General features: G+C 39.7%; 1 protein-coding gene across 10 annotated transcripts in view; it reads right to left on the reverse strand.

The window, feature by feature from the left end:
• The window catches only part of NSD1 (nuclear receptor binding SET domain protein 1), a 154,575-nt gene that overhangs the window by 134,588 nt on the left and 4,364 nt on the right, over positions 1–15,623 (reverse strand). The window contains exon 2 of one of the 10 annotated variants that reach the window (XM_035715078.2): positions 4,874–4,940. The exons of the other annotated variants lie outside the window; for them this stretch is intronic. The gene's annotated coding sequence lies outside the window, so the exon portion shown is untranslated. The remainder of the gene's footprint in view (positions 1–4,873; positions 4,941–15,623) is intronic. 10 annotated transcript variants of the gene reach the window in all.

Genomic DNA, 15,623 nt, shown 5'->3' on the forward strand with positions numbered 1-15,623 from the left:
CATGGGGTTTCCTGCATGGGGCTTCCTTCTCTCTCTGCCTGTGTCTCTGCCTCTCTTTGTCTCTCATGAATAGATAAATAAAATCTTTTAAAAAAATTAAATTAAATTAAAAATAAAAATACTATACTATATGATCCAGTAATTCCACTGAATATTTACCCAATGAAAACAAAAACACTAATTTGAAAAGATATATGTATACCCCTATGCTTACTCCTTACAAAATTTTTTATAATAAGCCAAGATATGGAAGCAACCCAAATGTCCATCAATAGATAAATGAACGAAGATGTGATACACACACTGGAATATTACTCAGCTATAAAAAAAAGTGAGATTTTGCCATTTGCAATAATATGGATGGACCTAGGGATCCCTGGGTAGCGCAGCGGTTTGGAGCCTGCCTTTGGCCCAGGGCGCCATCCTGGAGACCTGGGATCGAATCCCACATCGGGCTCCCGGTGCATGGAGCCTGCTTCTCCCTCTGCCTGTGTCTCTGCCTCTATCTCTCTCTGTAACTATCATGAATAAATTAAAAAAAAATTAAAAAAAAAAAATATGGATGGACCTAGAGGGTATAATGCTAAGTGAAGGAAGTAAGAGAAAAACAAAAACCATATAATTTCGGTCTTACGCAGGATTTAGGAAACAAAACAAACAAAAACAAAGAAACCAAGAAACACTCTTAAATACAGAGAACAAACTAGTGGTTGCCAGAGGGGAGGTGCAGGGGGTTGGGCAAAATAGATACAGAGAATTAAGCATACTCTCATTATTAGCAATGAGTAATGTACAGAACTGCTGAATCAGGGGTCCCTGGGAGAGCTCAGTGGTTGAGCATCTATCTGCCTTTGGTTCAAGGCATGATCCCAGGGTCCCAGGATCGAGTCCTGCATCGGGCTCCCTGCATGGAGCCTGCTTCTCCCTTTCTGTGTCTCTACCTCTCTCTGTGTCTCTCATGAATAAATAAATTAAATCTTTATTTAAAAAAAAAAAATCACCTCCTAAAAAAAAAGTATTAAATGAGCAAACAAAGTACAAGGGTACGTCAGTGCTTACCTACTTATATTATACTTTTCAGCCAGATACCTATTCAAAAATTCAATTCATTTTAAAAGTAAAACGTAGGGACACCTGGATGGCTCAGTGGTTGAGCGTTTGCCTCTGGCTCAGGGCATGATCCTGGAGTCCCAGGATCGAGTCCCACATTGGGCTCCATGTATGAAGCCTGCTTCTCCCCCTGCCTGTGTCTCTGCCTCTCTGTGTCTCATGAATAAATAAATAAATCTTTTAAGGGAATAAATAAAGTAAAAAGTTAAGTACTGTCCATTTTGTATACTTAAGAGCTTTCTCCTTTGATTAAAACTATTCATTTCTGGTTGGGTAGGTGTAGTAACCAGCCTCCTACATGGCTCCCAATGATTCCCACCCTCTTGGTATTCATGGTATTCACCCATGGTATTCCGCTCCCACATTATATCCCCCTTAAATCTTCCTGCTTGGTCTCTCTTGAATCACTCACCCTGGTGGAAGCCAGTACATATCTCCCCTATGGAGAGCCTCACCTGGCAAGGAACTGAGGCCTCCTACAAGCAGCCAGCCAGCAGCCACATAGCCATCTTGAACAGGAATCCTACAGCCTTCGTATGACTGTAGCCCTGACTGATGCCTTACTTGTAAATCTCATGAGAAACTGAGACAGAACCACCCAATTAAGCCACTCCAGGATTCCTAACCCACTGTGATATAACTTTATTGTTTTAGGCTGCTAAATTGGAAAGTAATTTGTTAGGCAAAGCAGTTATTATCATAGAGGGAAATATCCCCATCATAGCTCTAAGAATTTATGTTTTCAAGAAGCACCTGGGTGACTCAGTGGATTAAGCACCAGATTCCTTTTTTTTTTTTTTTTTTTAAGATTTATTTTAGAGCACAGACTGGAGGGGCAGAGGGAGATGGGAGAATCTCAAGCAGGCTCCACATCAAGCCCAGCAGAGGCTCAATCTCACAACGCTGACATCATAACATGAGTGGACCCCACGAGTCAGATGCCCAACTAACTGCACTACCCAGGCACTCCAAGCATTGGATTCTTGATCTCAACTCAGGTCTTAATCTCAGGGTTCTAAGTTTAATAAGCTCCACAATGGACTCCACGCTGAATGTGTAGAGCCTACTTATATTAAAAAGAAAACAGGGGTCCCTGGGTGGCGCAGCGGTTTGGCGCCTGCCTTTGGCCCAGGGCGTGATCCTGGAGACCCGGGATCGAATCCCACATCGGGCTCCCGGTGCATGGAGCCTGCTTCTCCCTCTGCCTGTGTCTCTGCCTCTCTCTCTCTGTGTGACTATCATAAATAAATAAAAATTTAAAAAAAAAAAAAAAAAAAAAAAAAAAAAAAAAAAAAAAGAAAACAAATTATATATGTATTTTTTAAAGATTTTATTTATTTATTCATGAGAGACAGAGAGAGAGACCGAGACACAAGCAGAGGGAGAAGCAGGCTCCAGGCAGGGAGCCCGACGTGGGACTCGATCCTGGGTCTCCAGGATCAGGCCCTGGACTGAAGGCAGCACTAAACTGCTGAGCCACCCGGGCTACCCAAATTATATTTTTAAAAGAATATTAAACACTATAAAAATTGTCATCAGGGGCGCCTGGGTGGTTCAGTGGTTAAGTGTCTGCCCTTGGCCCAGGGTGTTATCCTAGGATCCTGGGATCGAATTCTGCATCAGGATCCTCAGAAAGAGCCTGCTTCCCCACCCCCCATGTCTCTGCCTGTCTCTCATGAATAAATAAAATCTTAAAAAAAAACTATCACCAGCATAGTACTGGATATCAAAATAAAATCCACATTGGAGGGCAGCCCGGGTGGCTCAGCGGTTTAGCACCGCCTTCGGCACAGGGCATGATCCTGGAGACCCGGGATCGAGTCCCACCCACATCAGGCTCCCTGCATGGAGCCTGCTTCTTCCTCTGCCTGTGTCTCTGCCTGCCTCTCTCTCTCTCTGTCTCCCCCTGTCTCTGTGTCTCTCATGAATAAATAAATAAAATCTTAAAAAAAAAAATCCACATTGGGGCACCTGGGTGGCTCAGTTGGTTGAGTGTCTGCCTTCGGCTTAAGTCATGATCCCAGAGTACTGGATTGAGCTCCCTAATCAATTAGGGATCAGGCTCCCTAATCAGTGAGGAACCTGCTTCTCCCTCTGCTCCTCCACCTTACTCATGCTTTCTCTTCCTCATCCTCTCTCTCTCATATAAAATCTTTTAAAATAAATAAATAAAATTCATATTAAATCAGTAAGACTGTGGCAGATAGGATTTCTTCACATTTTTACAAGTCTGTAAACTTAGTTTATCAAATATATAAATGCACAATATGTTTGGAATCAATAAAAGAAATCACTTCAAAACAAAGATATGGGTATATGAAAAATCAAACCAGCTCTACAACTACAGTAAATCATTCACTAAAACTAAAAAGAAATTGAAACATTTATATCCGATGCAATAAAAGGATAGTAACTATAAAACATTTAAATCTGAGTATTTAATAAATAAATAAATAAATAAATAAATAAATAAATCTGAGTATTTAAGTAAGCAAAGGGTATAGACCCAAAGGTCATAGAAAAAATATAAGCAATAAACAAATGGAAATCATTTCAACAATAAAGTATTAATTAAACCAAGCTTTGGTAGCATTTATACATCCATTTACTAAAGAAAAAAATTTAAAACATGAGTGCTATTAAAGTTGGTTTCGCTATCAAAATGGGGTAAATGCTAGACTCTCACCCTATTTAAAACTATTAAAATAGGGGCTCATGGGTGGCTCACTTGGTGAACCATGCAACTCAATCTCAGGGGTATGAACTGGAGCCCTATTTTGGGTATAGGTTAAAAATAAAATAAAATAAAATAAACTATTAAAATGGCACAATCCTGGGACACCTGGGTGGCTCAGTGGTTGAGCATCTGCCTTTGGCTCAGGGCACCATCCTGGGGTTCTGGGATCGACTCCTGAATCAGGTTCCCTTTAGGGATCGACTCCTGAATCAGGTTCCCTTTAGAGATCAACTCCTGAATCAGGTTCCCTTTAGGTTCCTGCTTCTCCTTCTGCCTATGTCTCTGCCTATTTCTCACGAATAAATAAAATCTTTTTTTTTTTTAATTTTTTTAAAGGTACAATCCGGGGCAGCCCGGGTGGCTCAGCGGTTTAGCGCTGCCTTCAGCCCAGGCAGGGCCTGATCCTGGAGACCCGGGATCGAGTCCCACGTCGGGCTTCCTGCATGGAGCCTGCTTCTCCCTCTGCCTGTGTCTCTGCCTCTCTCTCTGTGTGTCTCTCATGAATAAATACATAAAATCTTAAAAAAAAAAAAAAAGTACAATCCTCTTAGAAAGCCATATAGAAAAAGATCTATCAAGACACAAAAAATCTAACCCACTGCCCTGATAATTCCACTACCAGCAGTTTATCCTTAGGAAAAAATTCCACAAACATTATTATGAAATTATTACTAGAAAGATATTCCACAGATATTATCTATCAAGACTTTCCTTTCAATTCTAACATCTACTCCACCAAAGAAGTGATCTCAGTGGTTTTATTACCTCCACTGTAATACTTCTGCCCCAAAGCTCTGTTTAAAAATAAAAGCACTTTTTTTTTAAGATTTTATTCATTTATTCATGAGACACAGAAAGAGAGAGCCAGAGGCAGAGGGAGAAGCAGGCTTCCTGTGGAGCAGGGAGTTCCATGTGAGACTCAATCCCAGGACCCCCTACATCATGACCTGAGCCCAAGGCAAATTCTCAACCAACTGAGCTACCCAGGTGCCCTAAAAAAGCACTTTAAATTTACAATTTTATTACCTCTCAACAACTGCTCTGCAATCCCTTACAGATGACAGCATGGGTGGAGGTGTTTTTCCTTGATACACTAATTACAAAAACAAATTCAATACATTGTTAATTGAACCAAATGCAATATTAAAGAAACACCTTTGGACATAAAATTCCAATGACAATTTGCATAGCATTAATGTCTATTATTTTCACTGAGTACAAAGGTAACTTGTATATCACCTACTTGCCCCAGGGATCCCCAACAGCTCCAATTACACATTAAAGAGAAATTAGAGATAGAAAATATACCCTCATAATTTACAAAGAAAGACTACCTTTATTCAGACTTTTCCTGGTATATAAGGGGATATCATATAACCAGTAATTATTTTTAACTTAATCTATGTGTAAATACAATTGCTCATACTCTAAAATGGATTTTATCCTTCTAGCATTCTTTACCAGAGTATTACAGTATTTTATACAACATCACTGGAGATGTGAAAAGAACTTTAGAAACCTTAATAAAGTAATTCTGCCTCATAAAAGCAACACTAAAATCTGTTCCAATTTATTAAGGGGAAACCACAAGTATGTATGATCTTGTTGGTTATCTAATAAATTATCTAAAAGTAGAAGCAATGCTTAAAACTTATGGTTTGTATAAAACCATTACAAAGAATGTAGATCACCTAGAATATACAAGGAACTCTCAAAACTCAACAGTTAAAAAAAAAAAATCAAACAACCCAATTAGAAAATGGGCAAAAGAGATGAACATATTTCACCAGAGGATATACAGATGGCAAATAAGCACACAAAAAGATGTTCAACATCATTAGCTATCAGGAAAATGCCAATTAAAACCATAATGAGATATCATTACATAACTATCAAAAGAGCGGAAATAAAAATAGTAACAACACAAATGCAAATCAAAACTACAATGAGACATCACCTCACAGAATGGCTAAAATCTGTCAGAATGGCTAAAATCAAAAACACAAGAAACAAGCATTGACAAAGATGTGGAGAAAAAGGAACCCTTACTGTTGGAAAAAGGAATCCACATTGTTGGTGGAATGCAAATGGTGCAGCCACTGTGGAAAACAGTATAGAGGTTCCTCAAAAAGAATTAAAAATCAGATGATCCAGTACTTTTACTCGATATTTACCCAAAGAATATAAAAGCATTAATTTAAAAAGATATATACACCCCCATGTTTACTGCAACATTATTTGCAATAGCCAAGATATGGAAGCAGCCCAAATGTCCACTGACAGATGAATGGATTAAAAAAGGTGTATTGTGGGTGTGTATACACAAACACATACACACACAGTGGAATACAGTCATAAAAAAGAATGAGATTTTTCCATTTGCAACAATATGGATGGGTCTAGTAGGTAAAACGCTAAATGAAGTAAGTCAAAGAAGACAAATACCGTATAATTTCTACTCGTGGATTTTTTTTTTCAAGTGCACGTGCATGCAAGCAGAGGGTGGGGAGGGACACAGAGGGAGAGAATCTTAAGCAAGCTCCACGCCCAGCAGCCCCATGCAGGCAGGGCTTGATCTCAGGACCCTGAGATCATGACCTGAGCCGAAATCAAGACTCAGACACTTAAGGGACTGAGCCACCCAGGTGTCCCTGGAATTTAAGAAACAAAATAACAAAGGAAAAAAACCTCAGTCCCTGGAATTTAAGAAACAAAATAACAAAAGAAAAAAGAGACAAAAGACTAGACTCTTAAATAGAACAAATTGATAGCTACAGAGAGGATATTGGAGGGGGATGGGTGAAATGGGCTAAGGAGATTAAGAGAACACATCATGTTGAGCACTAATGTATAGAATTGCTGGATCATTGGGGGCATCTTGGTGGCTCAATTGGATAAGCATCTGACTCAATTTCAGCTCAGGTCATGATCTCACAATAGCTGGACTGAGCCCACAGGGCTCTGCTCTCAGTGTGCAGAATCTCACTTGAGATTCTCTCTCCTTTGCCCTCTGCCCCTCCCCACCTTCCCTTACGTACGTGTGCTTACCTATGTGTGCTCTTTCTAAAGAAGTAAAATCTTAAAAAAAAAAAAAAGGAGTAAAATCTTTAAGAAAGGTGCTGAATCATTATATTGTACCCCAAAACTAATATAACACTGTCCATTAATTACACTGGAAATGAATGAATGAATGAATGAATGAATGAATGAGGAAAAAATAGAAAAATTAAAAAGGGGCGCCTGGCTGGCTCAGTTGGTAAAACATATGACTCTTGATCTGTGATTGTAAGCTCAAACCCCACAGTGGATGCAAAGGTTACTTAAAAATAAAAATCTTGAAAAACAAAAACAAAAGAAAAAAATAATGACAACACCAAATGATGGCAAGGATGCAGAGTCTGGAAATCAGCTCAGCAGCTTCCTATAAAATTAAACGTCATTACCATACAATTCAACAATTACAACTCTTAGGCATTTATTCCAGAGAAATGAAAACAGGTTTACACAAAAACCTGTATACAAATGTTAACAGCACTTTTACTTCTAACAGCCAAAAGCCAGGATTTGGCCAGATGTTCTATAACAGCTGTATGGTTAAATGCATGGTATATACACTCTGTGGAATCTTAGTAATAAAAAAGAATAAAATATTGATACGCTCAATAAACTGAATGAATCTCTAGGGACTTACACATATAAGTGAAAAAAACCCAATCCCAAAAAATTAATACACTGTATAATACCATTTATGTAACATTTTGGAAATAACAATTTTACAAAGGAGAGGTTTAGTTAGAAAAGGCTGAAGAAGGAGCTTTAAGGAGATGGATATGATATAAAAGGGCCACAGGAGAGATCTTGTGGTGTTCCTGGAACTAGTTTATATCTTGACCATGGTGGTACATGCATAAAACTATACAGGTGATAAAAATGTATGGAACTGAATATACACATTATAATATACTATGTACTACACAAAATGAGTACAGATAAAACTGGAGACATCTGGAACATATCTTTTTAGAAAAACAGAATTTCCTTTTGGAAAAAAAATAACCATGAAAAACAAAAACTGGGGACACCTGCACAAGATTGATGGATTACATCATCAATATCCTGGTTGTAGGAATGCCTGGGTGGCTCAGGGGTTAAGCATCTTCCTTCAGCTCAGGGTATGATCCTGGAGTCCCAGGATCCAGTCCCACATTGGGCTCCCTGCATGAAGCCTGCTTCTCGAATCTCTGCCTGTGTCTCTGCCTCTCTCTTTTCTGCATCTCTCATGAATAAATAAGATCTTAATATATGGAGATATATATATAATATATATCCATATATCCATATTATCCACATATATATCCATATGTTATATATAATAAATGTTTTAAAAATGAAAAATAAAGATTTTTTTAAAATCTTTAAAGCCCAACGTGGGACTTGATCTGGGGTCTCCAGGATGATGCCCTGAGCTGAAGACAGTGCCAAACTGCAGAGCCACCCCGGCTGCCCCTACCAAAATATTTTTAAAAGAGTACATACAGGGTACAGCATGACTCAGCGGTTGAGCATCTGCCTTCAGCTCAGGACGTGATCCTGAGGTCCTGAGATCATGTCCCGCCTTGGGCTCTCTGCTGCGAGCCTGCTTCTCCCTCTGCCTATGTCTCTGCCTCTCTGTGTCTCAGGAATAAATAAATAAAAACTCTTTAAATAAATCTTTTTAAAAATTTTTTTAAACTTGACTTTATCTTTTTTTATTTTTTAAGATCGTATTTATTTATCCCTGAGAGACACACAGAGAGAGGCAGATACAGGCAGAGGGAGAAGCATACTCCCTGCAGGGGGCCCAATGCATGACTCGATCCCAGGACCCCGGGACCACAACCTAAGCCAAAGGCAGATGCTCAACCACTCAGTCACCCAGGCACCCCCAAAGCCTATCTTTATATTTTATTTCCTGACATGCCCACTTCTCTCTAGATTCCTATCAAAGAATTTCTTCGCATTTGTGCATGTTATTCCTTCTTACTGGAATGTCTCTGGCTCAATTATATACAGCCTTTCTGTGAAGTTCTTCCTGATTACTTCAGATATGTCACAGTACTGTATCTCTAACAAATATTACACCACTTAGTATTCTGTATTGTCACTGTTTACATGTCATCCTTAAACAGTCAAGTTCCCTAAAAACAGACTGTGTCTTACCTTCTTTTTTAATACTAGCCATGCCTGTCACAGAAGAAGCACTCAAATTATCAAATAAATTATGAGGGGATCCCTGGGTGGCTCAGCAGTTTGGTGCCTGCCTCTGGCCCAGGGCGTGATCTTGGGAGTCCCGGGATCAAGTCCCACATCAGGCTCCCTGCATGGAGCCTGCTTCTCCCTCTGCCTGTGTCTCTGCCTCTCTCTCTGTTTCTCTCACGAATAAATAAATTTAAAAATCTTAAAAAAAAAAATTATGAATACAGGACTCCAAAGTTTCCAGCCCTGAAATGAAGAGAAAGAGGATGCCACCAATAATATAGAAGAAAATGTGTGGCAATATAAGGGATAGGTTCAAAAGTGAACATGATATGGTTAGAAAAGAAAGCTGGTTGGTGATTAGAATTTCTTGGTCTAAAGCTCAGAAGTCAGGTCAAGAGCATTTTCACACAGCAGAGTAGCAGCAAAGTGAATCCACAAAGTAGATGAGACTGCAGAAAATGAAAGAGGAATAAAAGAGAGCAAACAGTCAAAGTGGTAGTCAAATGCTACAAATCTAACAGAGTAAGTATTGAAGTGTCATCTGTGACTTATAAAAGAACAGTTGCAGCAGACAGGAGGATATAAAAGCCAATCCACAGAGCATTAACCAGAGGTAAACAGAGTGGTAACTCTTTCAAGAAATTCACTGGAGGGATTATAGGATATATAAAGATTCCTTTAGAATAGGAACATGTCACCCTGTTTTTAGGGAGAAATAGTGACACAGGAGAAAGGTAGAGAATAAAGACTTCAGAGAAAGAGGAAAAGAGTAATGAGTAACACAAGGTCCTCCAGCAAGGAGGGAATCAAAGAGCAGAACCAGAGACGTATGGAGATAGGATCCATTTTCTCCTGAGACAAGAAACGTGAAAGTAGAGGATTGCTGCGATGACAGCAGAGGAGAGAATCCCTGAGGAATCATTGTCTTAGGCAACAACAAAAGCCTTAAGTATCATCTGCGCTCACCTCTCCTTTCCTCAAATCCTGACTCCAATTTTGCCTCCAATCCAGGCAGCCCAAAAGGGCTACCGATTTCTCTCCTCTGAAATAATCTTTTGGATTAACTCACCCTTTTCTTTCTACTACTGATTCTGCCCAAGTCTAAGGTTTTGTGTGCGTGTGTGTGTTTTAAAGATTTGACAGAGGGCAGCCCGGGTGGCTCAGCGGTTTAGCGCTGTCTTCAGCCCAGGGCCTGATCCTGGGGACCTGGGGTCAAGTCCCACGTTGGGCTCCCTGCATGGAGCCTGCTTCTCCCTCTGCTATGCGCGCTCGCTCTCTCTCTGTCTCATTAATAAATAAATAAAATCTTAAAAAAACAAACAAATAAATAAATAAAGATTTGACAGAGAAGGGCACAAGCAGGAGGACCAACAGGTAGAGGGAAAAACAGGCTCCCTCTGAACAAGGAGCCCAATGTGGGGCTCAATCCCAGGACCCAAAAATATCTATTTTTAAATGGCAAAAAAGTCTCCATGCAGAGGCACCTGGGTGGCCCAGTCAGTTAAACATCCCACTCATTTCAGCTCAGGTCATGATCTCAGGGTCCTGAGATCCAGCCAGACTCTGGCTCTTCCAAGCACAGCAGGGTGTGTGCTTGGAAGATTCTCTTTCATGGGCAGCCCGGGTGGCTCAGAGGTTTAGGGCCAAAGGGCGTGATCTGGAAACCGGGGATCGAGTCTCATGTCGGGCTCCCTGCATGGAGCCTGCTTCTCCCTCTGCCTGTGTCTCTGCCTCTCTCTCTCTGTTTCTCATGAATAAATAAATAAAATCTTAAAAAAAAAAAAAAAAAAGATTCTCTCTCATTCTCCCTTAATCCCTCACCTCGCCCCACCCACCCCCCAGAGTGCGAGAGCTAGAGCTCTCTCTCTCTCAAAGAAATAAATCTTCTTTTTAAAAGTCTCCATTCAACCGTCTTCCTATGATCAATACAGTGTCTATGTCCACTTGATGAAAGAACTAATATTATAATGCCAATCCATTACAAGGTGAAACTGCAAACAAATCTGGAGAAAAGATGCTGTGTTTCTTCTAGTCAATATAAATAAAGAAAAACCACTCTGATTACAGGCAAGGAAAAGACGACCTAGGTCAACCAGTAAACAAGTGACAACTGACAACATAATAGCACAGGAGGTTAAAGAGTAACATGAGGGCAGTCCAGGTGGCTCAGGGGTTTAGCACCGCCTTCAGCCCAGGGCCTGATCCTGGAGACTCAAGATGGAGTCCCACGTCAGGTTCCCTGCATGGAGCCTGCTTCTCCCTCTGCCTGTGTCTCTGACTCTCTCTCTCTGTCTCTCTCATGAATGGATGAATAGAATCTTAAAAAAAAAAAAAAAAAAGAGTAACAGGATAAACATCAAAGAATTAAGAAATATAAGTGAATGACACAATGAAGAGATGATAAAACAAGATTGGTAAAATATGTTATTTTTTAAAATGGTTATGTACATGAAAATGTCTACTATTCTCTCTTCTTTGGTACACACTTGAAATCTTCCAGAGTGGACATTTCTAAAAGAGAATCTTACTAAAACTGATTAAGTCCTTAACTATTTAACAAAAATTTACCCTCTTTATGATCACAATGAGAGTGAACCAAAATAAGTATGTCATCTCGCTATTGTACAATTTTGCTGGACAGAATTTCTTTTAATCTATTTGATTCTTGCCTTATTATAACAAACAGTTGTCATCATAACCAAAGTTTGACAAAGGTTGGGATCCCTGGGTGGCGCAGCTGTTTGGCGCCTGTCTTTGGCCCAGGGCGCGATCCTGGAGACCCGGGATCGAATCCCACGTCAGGCTCCTGGTGCATGGAGCCTGCTTCTCCCTCTGCCTGTGTCTCTGCCTCTCTCTCTCTCTCTCTCTGTGTGACTATCATAAATAAATAAATTAATTAAAAAAAAAAGTTTGACAAAGGTTTAAAAAACTTCTCTTCATAATTATTAATTTTACTTTTCAACATAAAATCCTAAGTAGGGATCCCTGGGTAGCTCAGCGGTTTGGCGCCTGCCTTCGGCCCAGGGCATGATCCTGGAGTCCCAGGATCAAGTCCCACATCAGGCTTCCTGCATGGAGCCTGCTTCTCCTCTGTCTGTGTCTCTGCCTCTCTCTCTGTGTGTGCTCTAATGAATAAATAAAATCTTAAAAAAAATTTTTTTTTTAAGTTTAAAAATCCTAAGTAAATCCTCTTCTTATTATGAAAATTTGGTCTCCATTTTAAGTGGATTCAATTTCAGTGGTCTTCTTTATAAATATGTACATCAGATCATGGTGGAGCTAACTACATCCTAAGAATTTTGACTATCCCTAAATTCATGAATACCACAATAGTGTAAATTCTCCATAAAACATATAAGGGAAGAGCAGAAAACAAACAACTACTACAAATCAGCCTAGTGTGGGATAACTGGGTGGCTCAGAGATTGACTATCTGCCTTTGGCTCAGGGCGTGGTCCCGGGGTCCTGGGATGTCCCACATCAGGATCCCCACAGGGAGCCTGCTTCTCCCTCTGCCTGTGCCTCTGCCTCTCTCTGTGTGTCTTTCATGAATAAATAAAATCTTAAAAAATAATAATAATAAATTAATAAATAAATAAATAAAATCTTAAAAAAAAAATCAGCCTAGTGAGTAAACCAGGCCCAGCCAAGAGTGTCAGACACTATTAGAAGTCACCACAGAAAACCAAGAGTACTGAGATAATTCTATGATTTCAAGGATTTTAGTCTTGAGTCGCTAATAATCTCAAGTACCTTGAAAGATAACCTGTATCATTTATGACATCTTTTTACTACAAGGCTATGAAGACCCAAGGAGACAATACAGATTAAAGCACTTAATAAGGTGTAAGTTATTGCCTGTTTAAACTTACAGCTCTGGGACCAATGTTCCTTCAATATTTTATCAAATACCTACATATTATGAGCTCTGTACACTATGTATGTTCACTGGCAAGAATTAGGTGTCAACCCAATTAAATATAAAAGCACCAAGTCAGGACTATTAACTATGACAATCATTTCACATCACTATATTCAGACAAAACAACTTAAAGACCGTAAGAATAAACTGAGAGGCTGCTATTTATGACAGGAGGCAAACAGTCTGCTTATAGCTAGATATATAAAACAATGGACAATATGATCATGAATTGTATGTTTTTCTCTAATTCCTGTCTGTCCTGTCTCTAATTCTAGACAGGAAGAATACAATCCTAATAACTACTTTCATTCTCACACATTAAGAGAATCTTATTCTATCATAGTATCACAGACAGGGACACCTTGGTGGCTCAGGTTAAGTGTTTGCCTTCAGCTAAGGTTATGATCACAGGGTCCTGGGATCAAGTCCCCCATCCAGCTCCTTGCTTAGTGGGGAGCCTGCTTCTCCCTCAGTCTGCTGCTCTCCCTGCTTGTGCGCATGCGTACTAATAAATAAATAAAATCTTAAAAAAAAAAATCACAGACAAAAGATAAAGACCAGGGACGCCTGGGTGACTCAGTGGTTGAGCATCTGCCTTTGGTTCAGGGTGTGATCCTGGAGTACCGGGATCGAGTCCCACATCAGGCTTTCTGCATGGAGCCTGCTTCTCCTCCCTCTGCTTATGTTTCTGCCTCTCTCTCATTGTGTCTCTTGTGAATAAATAAAATCTTTTTTTTTTTAAGATTTTATTTATTTATTCATGAGAGATAGAGAGGCAGAGACACAGGGAGAGGGAGAAGCAGGCTCCATGCAGGGAGCCCGACATGGGACTCGATCCCAGGACTCCAGGATCACGCCCTGGGCCAAAGGCAGACGCTCAACCACTGAGCTACCCAGGCGTCCCAATAAAATCTTTAAAAAAAAAAAAAAAAAAAAAAAAGAAGACGACGACGACGACGAGGACAAATAGCATTTGCTAATGATTTTCTAAAATTTCTAGCAAGAAGAAGAAGAAGAAGAAGAAAAAGAAAAAGACAAATAGCATTTGCTAATGATTTTCTAAAATTTCTAGCCCTGCAGCACCGGGATGGCTCAGTTGGTTGAGCAACCCACTCTTGGTTTCAAATCAGGTCATTATCTCAGGGTTCTGAGATCAAGCCCGGCATCAGAGGTCTATGCTCAGCAGCAGCTTGCTTGGGATTTCTCTCCCTCTCCCTCTGTCCTTCTGCTCATGCATGTGCTCTCTCTCTCTCTCTCTCTAAAAATAATCATCATCATCATAATCATAAATCATAAAATGTCCAGCCCTGACAAGAGAATCTAATGCAGAGTAAGTGTTCTGTATATGCTGCATCAACTAATTAACTGTAAAGAGTCTGAATGTATTAATAGCATTTGACCATTTAGAATTTTTTTTTTTTTTTTATTCATAAGAGACAGAGAGAGAGCGGGAGAGTGGCAGAAACACAGGCAGAGGGAGAAGCAGGCTCTATGCAAGGAGCCTGATGTGGGACTTGATCCCTGGACTCTAGGATCACGCCCTGAGCCAAAGGCAGGCGCTAAACCGCTGAGCCACCCAGGGATCTCCTAAGAATTATTTTTATTACATCTTTCCCAAGCTATATTGTTCAGCTGAATTTGCATTCTGAGATTGATTCGATACTATCAAATATTCAGTTAAAAAATATCAAAGGCAAAAAAAAAATAAGTAAATAAATAAATAATCAAAGGCAAAAATCAAAGCTATAGATTGCATCCACAATCTTAAACCAAAGGCCTAAATAAACTGGCTACTTGCCTCTTCAAACCCATTAAGTCTTTAAGCAATTTAGACTTTCTGCCAGAAAAAAAATTGTCTATTTATACAAGTTTGCTAACTCCCAGTTTAGATACCTAACATACTGTCTACAGGCTCCAATACTGTCGATTGTTCATGATAAAGCCAATACTCGAGATGCCTGGGTGGCTTAGTGGTTGACTGTCTGTCTGCCTTTGGCTCAGAGCCTGATCCCGGATTCCCAAGATCAAGTCCCACATCAGGCTCCTTGCATGAAGCCTGCTTCTCCTCCCTCTGCCTGTGTCTCTGCCTCTCTTTCTGTATCTCTCATGAAAAAATAAATAAAATCTTTAAAAATAAATAAATAAATAAAGCCAATACTCCACTGACATCTTTGATGAGAAACACAGATTTATGTTTCTATACATATACTTCTAGAGAAATACCTATTTCCATTGTCAGATCTAGGGTTTTATGTAAATAGAAAGGCAAAACCATATACGTAAAATAAATTTCAATGTGAACCCAAGAAAAAGAGTTTGTCTAAACTACCAATAAGTTACCAATACAGCGTATCCACCCTAAAAAATATCTAAAACAATACATACTCAAGATAACTACCAGAGCAAATTTTTATTTTTTTTTTTATTTTTTTTTTTTTTTTTTTTTTTTTTTTTTAAATTTTTTATTTATTTATTTATTATTTTTTTTATGATAGTCACAGAGAGAGAGAGAGAGAGGCAGAGACACAGGCAGAGGGAGAAGCAGGCTCCATGCACCCAGAGCCTGATGTGGGATTCGATCCCGGGTCTCCAGGATCACGCCCTGGGCCAAAGGCA

The sequence above is a fragment of the Canis lupus genome, chromosome 4, assembly GCF_003254725.2.
Source record: "Canis lupus dingo isolate Sandy chromosome 4, ASM325472v2, whole genome shotgun sequence".
Lineage (NCBI taxonomy): Eukaryota > Metazoa > Chordata > Mammalia > Carnivora > Canidae > Canis > Canis lupus.